The 19,899-nt window shown below is 37.3% G+C and overlaps 1 pseudogene; it reads left to right on the plus strand.

Annotated features, from left to right (window-relative positions):
- The first annotated feature begins 382 nt into the window (after positions 1-382).
- Positions 383-2,270, plus strand: LOC114163529 (annotated as a pseudogene).
- The last annotated feature ends 17,629 nt before the right edge of the window (positions 2,271-19,899 follow it).

Below are 19,899 nucleotides of genomic sequence, written 5' to 3' on the forward strand. Positions count from 1 at the left end.
AGTATTTCTCATTTTTTTAAATATAATTATACTGTAAGATGTTTAGTTAATTCTATTTTTTAAATTTTAGAAAATGATACTTTAGTAATATTTTATTAACTTTTTTTTTTCTATAGCACAAGATTTCAATTAAAAATCATTTAAAACTTATTAAATTATGTTTTTAGGATAAAATATTTTCTTTTTTTTTCAAGATATAACAAGTTATTCTTTTATAGATGTAAAAAGATAAAAGATATAACTAGAAGATAAAATTCAATCAATGTAATGCAATAATGTTACTCTATAAATTAAGGTAACATTGGAGCATTGATACATTGAAGTTTTTTTTTCTCTTCTTAATTTTACTTGAGTTGAAGTTTTCAATTCTCGGTCATTCAAAATGCTGGGAGCTTTCATCTCAAGTGGTCTTTCAGAATCAAAGAACTATCCAGGAAAACTTACTATTCGGGTGTTCGTAGCATGCTTCGTAGTTGCATTTGGAGGATTAATATTTGGCTACGACCTTGGCATATTTGGTATACATTTTCATATATATATATATATATATATATATATATATATATATATATATATATATATATATATATATATTGGAACATGTTTTTCTTACATCTTATCATTATAGTTTTGGTTACAAAAGAGATAAATATGTGTAGGTGGTGTGACTTCAATGGATCCGTTTCTGAAGAAATTCTTTCCTAAAGTGTATGCAAAGGAGAACAATATAAAACCCTCTGATAACCAATACTACAAATTCGATAGCCAAACATTAACGTTGTTTACATCATCTTTGTATTTGGCTGCACTTGTTGCCTCGGTTTTAGCATCCATTGTTACTCGACTCACCCGAAGGCAAGCTATCATGTTTTGAGGCGGTCTTCTCTTTCTTGCTGGTGCTCTATTGAATATCTTCGCTCAACATGTTTAGATGCTCATTGTTGGTCGCATTCTACTTGGCTTCGGAATTAGATGCGCCAATTAGGTTATAAACATACATATTTATTATATTCTCTTTGAAAAGAAACACATTCCTTATATTTCGTATTATGGTACATAAAATGCTAAAGAAATAAAGTTGTGTGGACAGTCTGTGCCAATCTATATGTCTGAGGTTGCTATCTACAAGTACCGAGGTGCACTTAATATGATGTTCCAATTGGTAATCACTATTTGTATCTTTGTTGCCAATGTTCTTAACTACATTTTTGCCAAAATGGAGAATGGGGAAGGATGGAAGTGTAGCTTGGGTTGTGCAATAGTTCATGCTGTCATGATCATGTTTGGTGCAATCATTCTTCCAAATTCACCGAGTTCCTTAATTGAACATGGTCTTGATGAGAAGGCCAAGAAGGAACTTCTCAAAATTCGAGGAACCACAAACATTGATCAAGAGTTTGAGGATCTTATGGCAGCGAGTGAATCCTCCAAAGTAGTGAAACACCCTTGGGTCTCTTGGTTGAAGAGACAATATAGACCTCAACTCGCGTTTGCCATAGCCATTCCCTTCTTCCAACAACTCACTAGCATGAACGTGATAATGTTTTATGCTCCTATTTTGTTTAAAATCATTGGTTTTGGAGCCACTGCTTCTCTCATGTCGGCCATGATCATCGACGCTTGCAACGCAATTGCCACTCTAGCCTCCATATTTATTGTTGACAAGTTCGGGAGATGTACCCTTTTCTTAAAAGGAGGGGCACAAATGCTTATCTATCAGGTAACATGTTTTTTTTCCGACATAATCTTTGTGAAAATCTTCAAACTCTTTTTATTGATATATTATAATTAATATTGTATTTTTATTTGGTTTGGTGCAGATTCTGATAGCTATGGCGATTGGATTCAAATTTGGATTTGGTGGAAACCCAAGAGTGTTGCCAAAGTGGTATGCTATCATGGTTGTGTGTGGCATATGTATCTATGTTGCAGGATTTGCATGGTCTTGGGGTCCTTTAGGGTGGTTGTTTCCGAGTGAAATTTTTCTGCTTGAGGTGCGATCAGCTACACAAAGTGTTAATGTTTTTTTTAACATGAACTTTACCTTTGTCATTGCAAAAATTTTCACCACAATGCTTTGTCACATGAAATTTGGACTCTTCGTTTTCTTTGCATGCTTTGTCTTTACGATGACCATATTCATCTTCAAACTTCTACCTGAGACTAAAGGGGTTCCCATTGAAGAAATGCACATTGTATGGCAGAGTCATCCCTATTGGAAAGAAGTTTGTTACTCCAAACGCTTCTCCAGAATCTGTGTTAGAGGATGAACAATATGTTATGGTTTTTTGTATTAAGACCATTGGTAGTAGATTTTTTATTTTTTTTATTTTTGGTTTGATATTCTCTATTTCTTCCATGTAAGTGCTACCAATAATAGTACATTAATATTATTTTCTATGTTTTACATTTTATGATTAAGTTTTATATATTATGATTAGCACAACCCTTATTATAACAATATTTTGTTTTATAATATTTTCTTAATTATCAATAAGAATACAAATATTTTGAAGTAATAAACATTGAAAAATTAAATTAAATGATACATCAAATTTGGTATTTTTTATTTTATTTTATGAATAAGTTTTATATATTATGATTAGCACAACCATTATTATAATAATATTTTATTCTATAATATTTTCTTAATTATCAATTAAATTAAAAATTATTTTCAAGTAATAAAAAATAAAAATTTAAATGAAATGATACACCACTTTGTTCTTCTTTTTTAACAATTGAAAATAATGTGTTATAATCTAACTTACCAAAATTGAAGTACAATTAAGTTAAAAAATTATTGATGTAGCCTAACAATGACAAATCAAATATAGCATTTTAAAATCTAATATATACGCTTAACCACCTCTAGAGTAATTCCTTTTAAATAATTGGTCAGTCATAAGTAATTAGGATTTTCTTGTAGTACAATATTTCAATTAGAAAACTTAAAATGTTATCAAATTAAATAAAAAATAAAAATCTTTCTATTTTTAATTTAAAATGGTTTTTTTAAATATGTATTTATGGTTGAATATTTCTCAATGTTTCGATATATTTATATTTTTTATTTTTAAAACAATGATAATTTTACTAATATTTCATTATCTTATTTTTTTTTATTAAATTAGATATCAATTATGAAACTAAAAAAATTTATCAAAACAATTTAAAAAGATACTTTTTCTTTATTTTGAATTTAAAATACTTTGAAAATGCTTATGTATTTTTTAATTTTTTCTCATTTTTTAAATATTTCTCCATTAAGATTTTTAGAAAACTTGATGTTATTAATATTTTTTCTTATCTTCTTTCTATATCACAAGATTTCAATTAAAACAATTTAAATTTTTATCCAATAAAATAAAAAAAGTAACTTTTTTATTTTTATTTTTTAGTTTAAAATATTTTTAAAATATTTATCTATTTTTAAATATTTCTCATTTTTGAAATATAATTATACTATAAGCTTTTTATTTAATTCTATTTTTTAAATTTTAGAAAATGATACTTTAGTAATATTTTATTAACTTTTTTTTCCTATAGCACAAAATTTAAATTAAAAATCACTTAAAACTTATTAAATTATGTTTTTAAGATAAAAGATTTTTTTTCTTTCAAGATATAACAAGTTATTCTTTTAAAAATGTAAAAAGATAAAAGATATAACTAGAACATAAAATTCAATCAATGTAATGCAATAACGTCAAGTAATAAACATTGAAAAATTAAATTAAATGATACATCCAATTTGGTATTTTTTATTTTATTTTATGAATAAGTTTTATATATTATGATTTCCACAACCATTATTATAATGATATTTTATTGTATAATATTTTATTAATTATCAATAAAATTACAAATTATTTTCAAGTAATAAAAAATAAAAATTTAAATGAAATGATACACCACTTTGTTCTTGCAACCTCAGAGGCTTCCTTGGCCTTTCCCTTCAGGGTGGGATCAGCTTCAATCTTTCACCTAATGCGAGAGTTCTCTTGCCGCAACGCCTCCATCTTATCAACGCTGCGTTTCTTCAGATCTACCAGTTCTTGTTGCATCTTCGCTTGGCCGTCCAGGATGGCGGCTAGGTCCGGGATGATGCCAGCAGGTCCTGAGGGACCGGCATCTGCCTGTTGTTCACCCCAGCTCTGCTGCGGGTGGAAACCATCTTCGGAGAAAAACGGGTACTAAAGGTGTTTGTCTCGTGCCCCACGGTGGGCGCCAATTGTTCCTGCAGAGAACAAACAAGATATGTTAGGCATAAGCGTCACCTTACCCATGTAGTCCGTTATCTCCTCAGTTCACCTCTTCCCGGTTGATACATGTCGACTTGGACCCAGGAGGGGTTACCTGCAGAAGGGGCTCTGAAGCTCAAGTAAGTCAAAGCTCTTAGAAGGTCAAATCAATTATTAATGGAGTAATGAATGCGTACCTTTAATTAATGGGGTCCACGTGTATTTATATAGCATTAATTATGTCTGGTTATGACATGGGTCGGACCCTCGTTTGGGCCTCAGTTTGGGCTGTAAGTGGGCCTGGGCCTTGGCCCAGGCCCTTAGTTCAACTATTGTGGGCTCAGTGGATGGCAGGAGGGATTTCATTTTGCTAAGTCTTTAGTAGCGGTCTGATTCGGTTACTTCTCAACTTATCGGATGTCGTCCTTGCCCGTGCACTGTCCTAGGTTGGCCGTTCTGTTATTAGTTTAGCCTTTGTTCAGTTACGAGTTTAAGTCCATGCCGGCCCAAGTCGTGTATGCAAGGGTTGTCATTTATATGGTTAAGTTGACCAGGTCCAGTACAGTTATTAATGCTTTACATTGTTTTCTTTTACTTCGGACGATCTTCAGTTCTAGAGGAATGGCAGACACATAATTTCCTTCACGCGAACAAACAAGCTTGACGTAGTTGATTTCATTGTCTTCGCTCCATGTTGAAGTTCTTGTTCTAATACCGAAGCCAAATATAATAGCATAATTTCCATAAAACTTTTTTACGGCAGCCAAGCTATCAAAACACATGTACACTTTCGATACAATGTCGTCTGCGGTGTCATGTTCGGCCCTTTCAGTATTGACTTCTTCATTGTGGTTATGTGGTAATTCACTTACAAATTCTTCAGCCAAAGAGATGTTATTTTCCCTCCCTTCATAACTGCTTAGAAATTTTCTGTCCACAACATTATACACTATTCAATTACCATGTTAATGTTTGTAATAGGTTCCAACTTTCAATCTCCGTCCAAGACTTTGCTATGGCAACATAATTGTCCGAAACATTGTCAAGGTGTGATCCACAATCCTAAATTATGTCACCAAAATATTATCCCTTGTTTTCCACAACCTACATTTATATACAAATTTTATTTGTTTCAAAGTAGATCTTCAAATCAGACATATGTGAACCAACGAATGAGCTAGTCCATGCTACTTTAAAGACTAACATTGTCCCCCATCCATCCATGCATCCGATGGTTGATGGGTTATTATGGAAACTTGTGGACCCGTCCACTCAGACTCACCACACTAAACATAGCGAGAGTTCCTCTAACACTCATGCTAGCTCCTCAAGCAATCATGGTGCACCAACATGGGGCTGGAAAATATAATAGACCCTTGTGCTTAGTATTGATGCAATTAATATATTTGTCTTAGTATGTCGTTAGTGTTGGTGCTTTGACTTTATATTTTGCATCTGTTATTTTGATAATGAAATTAAAAACTTAATGTTTATTGTTATGGTATGTGATTTCATGTTTAAATATGTTGTTGAGTAAACTGGGTGTCTGTGGCAGTTCCAAATTGTTATAATCGTCAAATCATACGTAAGTGGGGAGTAAAGACTACACATGTGGGGAGTCAAATTATAAATTGTGGAGCGAAGTTGTAGATTTTAAAAGAATTGAAATATGGTTTTGTGATAACAGAATGCAATCACTTACACAAATTTTGCATCATACAATGCCCATTTAATAAACACTAAATATTTACCGTTGTCGGTGTTTGCGGCTCTTTGAAATTGTTCAATTCATCAAATCTTCCATATTTGTGAACTAAAGCATTAACATGTGGGGAGTACTGGTGGAAAATGTGGACTGCACTTGCTGGTTGTAAAAAAATATAATTACGATAATATGTGGGGAGTTAACTATGATATCATATTTTGAGGTTGTATATTTTTTTATAACTATTTTAAATAGCCTATTGGGATTACACAATTAACTCACTTTAACAAATTTTCTGTCATCCAATTTCCATTCACTGAAGTGGGTAGTTGTCTTACATGAAAATTGCCAAAATACTTAAGTGATACGTAAATGGGGAGTCAAGCATTACTATGTGGGGAGTAAAATTGGACATTATATTTTGAGGTTGCAGACTTTTTTAAAACTAATTTAAATATGGTATTGGGATCACATAATTCACTCACTTTAACAAATTTTCCATCATAAATTGTCATTCATTGACGTGGGTGCTTGTCTTACTTAATAGTTGCCAAAATGCTTAACTCATTCGTAATTGGGGAGTCATGCTTTAAAATGTGGGAAGTGCTATTGTAAATCTAGACTACAACTGCATCTTCAAAAAATATTTAAATATGGTATTAGGATCACACAATTCAATAACTTAAACAAATTTTTCATCATCCAATTTTCATTCACTAACGTGGGTGTTTGTCATACTTGACATGTGCCAAAATCCTCAATTCATCAGTAAGTGGGGAGTCAAACTTCAATATGTGGGGACTGCTGTTGTAAATTGTGGACTACACTTGCATCTTAAAAAATTTGTAAATATAGTATTGGGATCACACAATTAACTTGTAACATCCCATCCGGATATTACGTTTTTAAATGATAAAATAAAGAAATATATATCAACTTTATTTAATAATACCTCATTTTCAAAAAATGTGGGAAATTTAAAACTTTATTAAATAAATAGATAGTATGAAATCCATAAATTAGAAAAGTAGAAATTTGATAAAAACATCCATAAGTGTTTATAATTTATTCCAAAATCATAAAACATAAAACTCCTCGAGTCATCCCCGCTTCGTAGCTAAGCCTCACTAGAGCCACCTGCATCAACATCATCTGCTCACGTGTACCGCGCACATGATCATTGCCAAACACAAGCAAAAAGGGTGAGCTTAACAGATAAAACATATAAAAATGCATATACATGTACAACACTCAGATATTTATATCATACAATCTCCCGAGAAGTTCCATATCACATGGCCACAATAATGTTATTCGTGTTCTACATCTTCTAGTGATTACCTCAAGATGACTTGCTGCCATACCTATCGGCCACAATCAATAAAGAACGTGCGGGAAACCATTGCTATGGATCATACATCGTAATGCCAAGTGGAGTTCTTTGCTATGACCTCTACAGAAGTGACACAGTCAGGTAATCTCATCATGCAATCTTGTTTACTGGAGGGCATAATGTGCTTGTATTATTTGACTCTAGAGTAACACATTCTTTTATTTCTGATGCATGTGTGGCGAAACTAAGCTTGGCGAGGCGTGACTTGGACTGTGAGTTGCTGGTTTCAACTCCATCTTTGGGTCATGTGTGATGGACGTCCTTGGTGTAGGAGAGGAAGGAGATCCATGGAAGACACCAAAAAGAAGATGAAATGCAGCGGAAATGAAGATAAAAGCAAGAGCTCTAGGCAATGGAGGTTTTTGGTGAAGATGAAGAGTAGAAGTAGAACTATGGTATGAAAGGTGGCTAGAGGAGATGAAGGAGAAGGTTAGCCATGTATGCTCTCAAAATAATAGAAGAGTGGAGTGATCTCAACACAAACATTCTATTAGAAATTTCAAGAGTTAAAATGTACAAATGGTCTACTTTTGGCTTTTATATGTAAGCCTAATAGTAGGCTAATTCTTGGCCCTTAGATCAAGCTTGGAGGAGAAGCTTTAATTATCACCCTTGGATGGTGGCTTGGAGAAGGAGACATCTTCCTAGCCTTTGGATGAAGACTTGGAAAATAAGACACTCTTTTAGCCATTGGATGAAGGAGTGTGGACTTGGCTCCATGGGATGCATGATCCATGAGGAAGTCATGGCCTAAGGGAGACTCTTAGTGGGCCAAGCCCATCTGTACATGTAACACCTATTTTTATGTCTTACACCATTATTGAAAGCAAAGCCCAAATATTGGCCCAATTTAAAATCTATTCTACTGGGCTTTGATGCACTTCGTCAAGTCTTGTTGATTTCTTTGGCCTATGAAAATAATGTGACAAGCCCATTAGATTTGTGTCCATCTATTAATGGGCTTGGGCTTGGGCTTGGGCTTGAAGGTGCAATTGGGCTTTGTGGGGTCACATCAAGGTGCAATTGGACTGACATATATTTCTCCCTCTTTACTTATCCAAGCAAGCTTGTAGGGCTTAGCATGAGGAATGGTCTCTACGCTAAGCTTTTCCACCAACCTTGTGCTAGCTACATTGGTACTACTTCCTCCATCAATAATTACATCAATAATTAGAGAGCAAACCCATTTGTTAATTTTGCATCTAGATTGAAAAATGTTTTCTCTTTGAGTTGGCTCAATCTCACTTTGATCTTGACCTATCATGTGCCTTAATAACATAGGTCTTTCTCAAAAATTTTAGTTTTACTAGAGGAAGAAGATTCTTTTGAAAGAGAATGGGGAGATGAGTGTTCACTTTCAACATCATTACTCTTCTTTAAGATCATGGTCCTTTTGGTTGGGCAATTTAAAGCAATGTGATTATAACCCAAACATTTAAAACATTTAATGGAACTTGATCTTTGAGAAGTGGAATGGTGAATGTGATCACTTGGTGACTTACTTTTACTTGGTGCATTGCAGATCCTACACATGTACTGGAGCAGGATGATGTCCAAGTGCGCGAGGATGTGACGATCGAAGTTGGACCAGTGAGAATCTTAGATTCTTAAGTCAAACAGCTCAAAGTGAAGGAGATCGAAACTGTGAAGGTTCTCTGGGACGAGGCAACCCAGGAGATGACATGGGAGATGGAGGATCTCAAGAGGAAATCTTATCCTCACCTATTCCCTGGTAAGTTCTCTTTTTCAAAAATAAAAACTTTTAATATGGGGGGAATAGAAGACCCGCATAATTTAATTAATTAAATAATTAATTAATAAATGCGGGTAGTGGGAGCCTTTATGCCATTAAATTCTAACTTGTATGATGTGGAAAAGTACTAGTTCAAATGGTTGAGAGTACTTTATTGTGTGAAAGGACTTAGGTTCAAGTCCTATGTATGCCAATTATGTGTTATTTAATTATTATTGTTTTTAATGTTATGGTTAATCATGTTGTGGGATAATACAATTATGGAATTATATTAGTTATCATGAAACATGAATTGGTTGAATGGTTGAGTATTGATTTGGCATTGGTATGGTTGTGGGTTCAAGCCTTGGAGAACCCGAATTAAATTTTATTTTTGCTTAATTCAGTTTTGGCATGAATGTAAAAAGTTAAAGGAAACCCTAGCTGAATGGGCAGCTTAGAGGTGGCTGGGAAGAAAGAGGGTTTTCTGAATTGCCATTGTAGAACATTCTGAGGAGCGGTGAGGGGATATTGGTGATCACAAGGGGGAGATCCTACTTCTCAATTTTCTTAAGTAAAGGAAACCAGGTTAGGGGAGCTGAACCCGTTTCTTGAATTTTATTTTTTAATCTGTATGAAAGGCATGTGCAATTGGTGTATATGAACTGTTAAATTCACGAAATTTCACGTTTCTAGAGAAATTCCAGAAATCGCTAGGCGGCATATCCCTGAGCACCAAATTTTATGGGTTTTTGTTGAATGGCCTGGTGGTGATGAATACCCGCCAAGCGACGTTAACCTTTTTGGTTCGATTTTGATGATTTTGGGGTCCTGGGATGATTCTGATTGGAGGGAACTTAGTTTTAACTGTTGAGGAAGGATTGGATGTCGAGTTGCATCATAACACATAACATTGATAGCTAAATGTAATGGAATAGTACGAACATATATTTACGTTGGAATTTGGGAGTTTTGATACATCGATATTGAGGGTGGTTGGTTGCACTCAAATTGTAGCTGGAAATTAGTTAAAATTTGAATATCGAGTCACGGTTATTTTGGTTCGAGGAGGAAACGCTTAAGGAATGTAGAGAGAAACATTGGGGAATGAGAGAGGGTCCTATAGCTGGTGAAATTCTAGGAATTTGCCGAAATTGCTTGCACCGCTTGGCGGCATGGGGCTTGTTGCCAAGCGCGATCGCAGAGAGTGGGCCTTCACGTGCTTCCGAGTGTTGTTGATGATACTGGACTGAGGGAAGTAGGTTCATGCTACTTGTGGAGTTTAGAATTTGTTATGTGATGGAAGAATGAATGATGATAAATATGAGCTAGAGGTGAATTCTATTATTGGGATGGGGAAGAAAATGTCATTACAGTAGAGTGAAAATTGTAGAGTGAGTAAGGATCAGTGGTTTAAATCACTGTGGTATTGGTAGTCCTAGGGGGTGGCTAGAGCTAAGTGGGATTGTGAGGATAGTTGGAATAGCCCATTTGTAAGAAGACTACAAATATGGTTAGGTGTAGTTATTAAGGCATATATAAATTGATGGATAACTGAATAGTTGATTTGGGTAAACAACAGAGCATAAGAGGTAGGAGATTATAGTGACATGTTGAGTATTGGAACAGTTGAACCTAAGCAAGTCTAATTTGATAAACTAGATTAGTGATCCAAAAAGGGAATTGAAGGACATCCTATCTTGTAAGTTGTAATTGACGGTGGTTAATATACAAGTGTGTCTATATAGGTTTAAGAGGTTTCAGTAATTTGGATGCATGATAGCACAAGACTAAAGTGGGGGAACTTGACTAAAAGTCGCAAAACAAGTAAAAGTGTATTACTAGTGTGGCGCTTGGCGGTGATGTTGGACCGCTAGGCGATAGCCATGAAATAAGGGGGTTGTAGTATTAGTCGCGTCTAGTGGTGAGAGTGGTCCCAGTAGGCGATAACTGTAGGACCAGTGTGCTCCTAGAATGTGTGCGTGTGGCGGTAGGAGCTATTCCGCCAGGCGGTGTCTGTAGGGATTGATGGTTCAAAGGTGCATAGCGCCTGGTCGTACGTGTCCCCCGCCAAGCATTCTGGAAGCGACAACGCCCGGCGGTACGTGTCCCCCGCTAGGCAATTTTGTTGTTGTAGTCTTGGGTTGTTGGATTCTGTATGCGTGATCTACAAGGATTTTGGTGATGCTTCAAAGGTGGGTTGTTGATGTTCCTTGAGTTGAGCTCGGATCGTATCTCTTGAGTTGAGCTTGGGATAGGGGTTAAGCACGTGGCGTTCCTCGAGTTGAGCTCGGAATGGCATCACTCAAGTTGAGCTCGGGATGGCGGATGAACATGAGGAACCCTTGAGTTGAGCTCGAGATGGCTGATGAACATGAGTGTTGTCGATGTGAGTGTGTTGGTTGTGGTCAGTACAGATGGGTCCAGATGGATTGCCCTTCTCAGAAGTTAGCTGACGAGTTTGGTAGTCTTGGGACGTTACGAACTATGTTCGTATTTGGATGGCAACCTTGAAGATGAGTGGATGTGTGCCGCCACTTGCTATGCAAGATAAGGCTTAAAAGTATTCACTCCCTGCTTGAGTCTGGTGTTATAGGTTGTTTAGTCTTAGTTTTGCCCAGGAGTGCAAAAGTCTACAACAACATTCTGTCCAAAAGCTGCCAAAAGCTGATCCTGCTTTTTCAGTGTGTGTGCTGCCAGTCCAAACAGAATTTTCTTCTGTTTTGTCTGCTGATGTGGCAATGATGGCCAACCCTAGATCAGCTCCCTTTTTGGGCTATTCCATGTGCAGAGAAGAAGCCCATTAGGTGAAGAAAGGGTCTGCTTCAAGGCTTTGCTAAATGCACCAAGTTTTCAACGAAAACATGAGGTGGTTTTTGCCTTTGTAACTGCTGCCATCTTCCAGAGTAAACTGCATCTCGCACAAAATTCCAAAAATTGCGTTCTACCACTTCAATTAAATCTCTTTGAGTGTAGAATCCAACGCAACAAGAACCAACTCATTTGGACACCTGTAGAGAAAGTTATGATCAAAACAAGCAGCAAAGGTCAGTGCTGAAAAATTAGCGTTTTTCCGCCAGCGCCTAGCGGAAGAAGGATAGTGAGTCCAAACAGTGGAAAATGATCCTTTAAGATGCGCCGGGCGGTAATAAATACCGCTAGGTGATACTGCAGCTTTTGAAGACAACTTTAAAATATCACATTTTTAAGCTAAGATTGAAAGATGACGGAAACTAAAATGGCAAGTGAGTGCAATAAGCTTTAATATGAAGGTATAGAAATTGAGTTATCAAATACCCCCACACTTAGACTTTTGCACTCCTGGGCAAAACTAAGACTAAACAACCTATAACACCAGACTCAAGCAAGCACAAACCCAACCATCAAGAGCTGCGGATCACAGACTGGAAAATTGGTTGAGTCCGTGGAGCCAACAGAGACAAGCAAGAACTAGACAAGGCGGGACTGAGCCAAGAAAAGTGTAAACACTGTAAGCACATTGTTTCAAAATTGTGAGCAGAGATGTAAGCAGGGAAAGAAAAACTTCATCCATCAAAGTTAGAATCATTCAAACCAGTCAAGAGCATGTTTAAAGCATTACAAACAAGAATCTCAATCAAATCAGATCTAGGATCAAAATTGACAAACTCTCACAGCATGTGTATCACTCAATTCTCTCATGTGTTTCTGAAAAATTTTCACTCCATACCTCATGCAAGCATGCATTGCCATAAGCTTGAAAAACCTCTAATTTCTACCACTCAAATGAATACAACTCAAGATCAAAAGGACTTTTATATGGCTTGTGATGTGGTCAAGGTGAAGGTGGAATAAAGTGAGAGGTTTAGAGCTAGAAACCAAAGAGAAGTGAGGGAGCACTAAAGAAATGTGAGAAGAATAAGTGCAGATTATATTTCTGCAAAAATTCAACAATTAAACCAGCAAACTCTCTTCTCTTTCTCTTTTGTTTTCCACTTTTCCTTCTTTTTTTTTTATCTTTTGTAATTCAATGCAGACCACCTCTTTTTCTTTTTTTTTTTCAGATTTTTTCAATCTTTTTCTCATTCATACACCCTTCCAAACTCTCATAATGCACCAAAATCAAATTCTGCACCTTTTTCCCCCACATTTAGACTTTTCAATGGGGCTCAAAACAGTTCCAAGGTTCCTCACAACTCTAAGGTTGGGTTGATCATGGTTTTAAGGTTCAAGGCTTGTAATGAGCTGAAATATCACAAAAAAATAGGTCAATTAGGCTCAAAGTAGGGTGCAATGGAGAATAGTGCAAGGAAAAGTTGTTTGGCTAAGTGGATGGTTCACACAAAATGCCTAGATCCTCTCAAGAGTGTAAACAAACAAGTAGCATAAAAAAGAGTTCAATCAAGTTCTAGATCACATTGCAAGCATGAGTACATCACACAATGAAGAAATTTGGCTCAAAGCTCACTAAGGATATAATTCATCAAATCTGATCCATCATCTAACTCTCATGAGAATCCAACTAAACACAATGCATGAACATGTCAATCAGGTGTGAAAACTTCTAACTAAGGATGGAGAATCAAAATTATTCACATGTGCTCAAAAAACCTTTATTTTCATTCAGTGTAACAATGAAGATTAAACGAGGCTCAATCAAAACACTAATAAACATGCCTAACATGACAAAAAAAAAAACAAAATACCTAATCTTAAACAGAAAACACAAAAGCATTAAATGAAAATTGAAACCCCTCCCCCACACTTGAGTCCAACATTGTCCTCAATGTGAGTGAGGGTAAACAAACTTGGTATGGTGATCCTGACAGCTTAGAGGAGTTCATCCTCCTCTCTCATTGGCTTAGTAAGACTGAGCTGTTCAATGCTCTCCTTTGGCCTTGGTGTGTTGTCATGAAAGACTTTGAGTTGTTGGCCATTAACCTTGAATGTACTGTTGGTAGCTTCATCAAAAACTTCAACTGCACCATAAGGGAAGACTTTAGTTATAACATAAGGACCATCCCATTTAGATCGAAGCTTACCAGCCATGAGTTTAAGCTTGGAATTAAACAGGAGCACTTTTTGGCCTTCATAAAACTCCTTTCTCAAGATTTTCTGTTCATGATATTTCTTCACCTTCTCCTTATAGATCTTGGAGTTCTCATATGCTTGCAATCGAATTTCTTCTAACTCTTGCAATTGAAGCTTTCTCTCTTTCCCAGCTTCCTTCAACTCCAAATTGCATCTCTTCACTGCCCAATAGGCTTTATGCTCAATCTCCACGGGGAGATGACATGCTTTCCCAAAGACTACTCTGAAAGGTGACATGCCTAGGGGTGTCCTATACGCTGTCCTTTGTGCCCACAAGGCTTCATCCAATAGTTGGCTCAAATTCTTCCTATGTGGTTCCACCAATTTCTGTAGTAGATTTTTCACTTCCCTGTTGAAAACCTCAGCCTGCCCATTGGTTTGGGGGTGATAAGGTGTGGAGGTTTTATGAGTCACCCCATACTTCAGGAGCAGTGTTGCTATCACTCTATTGCAGAAGTGGCTTCCTTGGTCACTAATGATTGCTTTTGGCACCCCAAATCTGCAAAAAATGTTAGTCTTGAGAAAATCTGCAACAACTTTAGAGTCATTAGTCCTGGTGGCTTTGGCTTCCACCCATCTAGACACATAATCCACAGCTAGAAGAATGTAAGAAAAACCAGCAGAGGGGGGAAAAGGCCCCATAAAATCTATGCCCCACACATCAAATACTTCACACACAATTATAGGTTGTTGATGCATTTCATTTCTCTTTGTAATGTTACCTTCTGCCCTTTGGCCTTTCTCACACCCTTTAACAAACCTGTATGCGTCCTTAAAGATTGTTGGCCAGTAAAATCCACTGTCTAACACTCTTCTTGCAGTCCTTTGAGGCCCAGAATGGCCTCCAACCGATGTGTCATGGCAGTGGTGTAGAATAGCTTCAAACTCACCATTAGGGACACACCTTCTTATCACATGATCACTGCAGAACTTCCAAAGGTAGGGGTCATCCCAAACAAAATGCTTTGCATCTGCTTTTAACTTGTCAACTTGAGCTCTAGATGCATGAGAAGGCAAAATGTTAGTAGCCAAATAGTTCACAAGGTTAGCATACCATGGAATAGAATTACAAGAATGTAAAGAATATAAAAGTGAGTCAGGAAAATCATCACAGATTGGCACTGTGTTGTGTGTGCCCTCAATTCTGCTGAGATGGTCAGCAACTTGATTCAAGGCTCCACTCCTATCCTTGATTTCCAAATCAAATTCTTGTAGGAGGAGCATCCATCTGATCAGTCTTGGTTTGGCATCAGATTTCTTGAGTAAATACTTCAGAGCAGCATGGTCGGTAAAGACAGTGATTTTGGAACCCACCAAGTATGATCTGAACTTGTCCAATGCAAAAACAATGGCAAGCAACTCCTTTTCTGTTGTGGTGTAGTTGCTCTGTGCAAGATCCAATGTTCTTAAGGCATAAGCTATGACATAAGGAAATTTTTCCTTTCTTTGTGAGAGAATAACACCTAGTGCGTAGTCAGACGCATCACACATGAGCTCAAAGGGGAGCTCCCAATTTGGGGGTTGCAAAATAGGTGTTGTAGTGAGCCTTCTCTTTAATTCATCAAATGCCTTCTTGCATGGCTCATCAAACTCAAAGGGTGCATCCTTTTGTAGCAACTTGGATAGTGGTAATGCAATGTTGCTGAAGTTCTGGATGAATCTCCTATAGAAACCTGCATGTCCAAGGAAGGAACGAATCTCCCTCACAGTGGAGGGGTAAGGTAGAGAAGTAATCACATCAATCTTGGCCCTATCTACTTGAATGCCTCTGTCAGATATGAGATGGCCTAAGACTATTCCTTCACTCACCATGAAATGGCATTTTTCATAATTTAAAACCAAGTTAGTCTCAATGCATCTCTGCAAGACTCTATCTAAATGATGCAAACATTCAACATATGAAGTGCCAAACACAGTAAAATCATCCATAAAGACTTCCATGCAACACTCAATCAAGTCAGAGAAAATGCTTAACATGCACCTCTGAAAAGTAGCAGGTGCGTTGCATAAGCCAAATGGCATCCTGGTGTATGCAAATGTTCCAAAAGGGCATGTGAAAGTAGTTTTATGTTGATCCTCAGGTGTAATATGTATTTGCATATAACCAGAAAAACCATCTAGGAAGCAATAATGTGTCTTACCAGCCAACCTTTCTATGACTTGATCAATGAATGGGAGAGGAAAATGGTCCTTCTTAGTGGCTTGGTTGAGCTTCCTATAGTCTATGCAAACTCTCCATTTGTTGGTAACTCTTGTTGGAATCAAACTATCATCCTTGCTTTGCACCACAGTAATTCCTGATTTCTTTGGCACCACTTGGATGGGAGAAACCCATGTGCTATCTGATATAGGATAAATGATGCCAGCTTTCAATAGCTTGGATACCTCCTCCTTTACCACATTCAAGATTGTAGGGTTAAGCCTCCTTTGTGGTTGCCTCACAGGCTTCCAATCATCTTCTAGCAGGATCCTGTGCATACAAACAGCTGGACTAATCCTTGGAATGTCATCTAATGACCAGCCAATGGCTTTCTTGTTCTTTCTCAACACTTGCAGTAACTCATTTTCTTGCTCATCCAAGAGGTTGTTGGCTATAATCACAGGAAACCTTTCCTCCTCATCCAAATAGGCATACTTCAGAATTTCTGGCAGAGGTTTCAACTCCATTTTTGATTGTTGCTTACATGTATTTTGCTCTAATGCTGCTTGTTGTGAAACATTAACCTCAATGTCAGTTTCTGCAAAACAACTAGAAAGGGAGGTTGTAACAGCAAATATCTCAGTGCAAGCAGCACAAGTGCTCTCAGTGCAAGAGCAATCTGTGAGTGTGTCTAAGTCTATATCAAAAAGATCAACAAATTCAGAAAGTGATAAATCAAAATCAACATCTAAAATGAAATCAACTCCTAAATCTATGTTTGTGCAAAAGTCAGTAACTGGTCCAGGTTTCACAGCATCACACATGAAAACTGGATGCTCGTATAGAATGGAGTGACCCTCTATTGGATAATTCATAGCTTCAAAGATGTTGAACTGCACTATATCATCTCCAAACTCCATAGACATAGTACCAGAGTACACATCTATTTTGGTCTTTGCAGTCATTAGGAATGGTCTTCCCAAGATCAAAGTGGATTGGTGCATGGCTCGATCATCCTGCATATCAAGAATGTAGAAGTCAGCTGGAAAAATCAATCTATTTACTTTTACCAACACGTCTTCAAGGACTCCTAAAGGTTCAGCTGTGCTTTTGTTTGCTAGTTGAATCACCACATTGGTTGGCTTCAATCTACCTAAATTAAGCATCCTATACACAGATTCTGGCATCACATTGATTGAAGCTCCCAAGTCCACCAGAGCATTAGCTATGGTTAGCTCTCCAATAGTACAAGGGATGGTGAAATGCCCTGGATCTTCAAACTTTTGAGGCAAACCAGGTTGTGACAATGATGAAACTGTTTGGAGATGCCTCTTGCGAAGATTTCTCTTATAAGTGGACAACTCCTTGAGAAATTTTGCATACTTCGGAATTTGCTTGATTGCATCCAGCAGGGGAATGTTGATCTCCACCTTCTTGAACATGTCCATCAAATCTTTCTCATCCTCCAACTTCTTGGTATTTGTAGCAGCTCTAGAAGGAAAAGGCAGTGGCACTGCTGGTGCTTGCTGTGGTGGTTGTTGTTGCACTTCTTGACCAACCGATTTTCCTTTGTCTTTGTTTTGAGTGCCTTCTTGTAACTCCTTGCCACTCCTCAATGTAATGGCACTCGCATTGTTATGTGGATTCAACATTGGCTGGGATGGCAACTTTTCAGACCCTTGTTGCTTCACCTCATTCATTTCAGTTGCTAACTGGCCAAGCTGGGTCTTTAGGTCTTGTATGGTTGCTGTCACATTTTGCTCAATCTGTGCAGACATCCTCTCTGCCATTTGAATAGCCATCCTGTCAGCTATTTGCTTTACCAAATCTTCAGTCACAACTGTTGCATTGCCTTGAGGTTGTGTTGGGGTAGGCAAAGGTGTTGTTGCATTGTTCCTCAATGGTGGAGGAACGTATCTCTGCTGCTGTTGTGGATATTGATTGACTTGTGGCTGAAATTGATGTTGCAGGGGTGGAGGGAATGGCTCCAACCAGGATTGTAGGTATTGGATGATCTCTCCAACCAGGATTGTAGGTATTGGAATATGGGTTGTATTGCTGGTTTTGTTGAGATCTAGAAGTGTTAGATTGTGCTTGGAAAACTCCAGCAGGGGCTGGTTCTTGCAGCTGTGGACACACATCAGTGAAATGATCAGCAGCACAAATCCCACATAATCTCTGCTGAGTTTGTTGGGTCTGATTGGTTTGTTGGCCTATTGCTAGCTGCCTCACCATGGAAGTTAACTCATTTAACTTGTTCTCCAACCTTAAATGCTCAGTTACATCCACATTGTGAATTTGCACCTCATGTACAGCTTTTCCAAGATTTCTTACACCAAACTGCTGTGAGTTTGCAGCCATATTGGAAATTAGACTTCTTGCTGCAGAAGGGGTTTTATCCATCAAGGTGCCTCCACTAGATGCATCCACCATGTTTCTATCCATGGGCAACAAACCTTCATAGAAATACTGAATCAACAATTGCTCTGTGATCTGGTGGTTTGGGCATGATGAGCATAACTTGTTAAACCTCTCCCAATACTCATATAGGGACTCTCCTTGCAGTTGTCTCACTCCACTGATATCCTTCCTCACTGATGCAGTTCTGGAGGCAGGAAAGAACTTCTCCAGAAATCTTCTCTTCATATCTGTCCATGTGGTTATTGGTGTTGGTTGCAAGTAAAGCCAATCTTTAGCTGCATCACACAATGAAAATGGGAAGGCCTTCATCTTCACTAGCTCTTCAGGCACATCAACTGGCTTCATAGTAGAACAGACTACGTGAAACTCCATTAGATGCTTGTGGGGGTCTTCTCCAGACAAACCATGGAATTTGGGCAGCAGATGTATCAAACCAGATTTCAACTCATAGCTTACTGCACCTTCTGGTTGTTGTGGCAGTTGTATGCATAGGGGTTGGTAACCAATATCAGGATTGGCCAACTCCTTCAAAGTCCTCTCTTAGTTTCCAGCCATATCTTCAATACTTTCTGATTCAGAATGAGAGCTTGCAGTGTCACTATTGGAATATGAGACAGTGTGGCTGGACTCTCCTTGTTTCTTTCTTTGTTGTTGCAGTGTATATCGCCTCTTGTATGTTCTTGCAACTTCAGGGTCCAAAGGATACAAATCTTTTTCTTTTATCCTAAACCTGGTCATAAAACATGAAACACACACAAGTGCAACAAACTACAACAAGCATAAATTAGAGATGCATTCAGAAATCAGTTTTATTGAACTAGTAGCCAAAGAGAAAAAATCTAGAAAATAAAAAAAAAAACTATATACTAAATCTGTACAAAATGCAAGAGAAAAACATTCAATAAGCTCAAAACACTAGCACCATCACCGGCAACGGCGCCAATTTGGTAGACAGCTTTTGTTGCCTAAACTGTCCCAAACAAACTGAATTAATCACCCTTTGCTAATGCAGTATAAGGATCAACTCAGGTCAGTCCAAGGACGGAGTCAATGCAATGAGTGGATTGAATGCTAAATACATGTTTTTGGGAGATTTTTAAAAGCATAAAAGATAGACAAAGAAATTAAAACGAATGCATTTGTAAAGCGATGAATTAATGAAACTAACTCATAAAAAATATGCTAGACTCTTAA

Source organism: Vigna unguiculata, chromosome 9, assembly GCF_004118075.2.
Source record: "Vigna unguiculata cultivar IT97K-499-35 chromosome 9, ASM411807v1, whole genome shotgun sequence".
In the NCBI taxonomy this organism is placed as follows: Eukaryota; Viridiplantae; Streptophyta; class Magnoliopsida; order Fabales; family Fabaceae; genus Vigna; species Vigna unguiculata.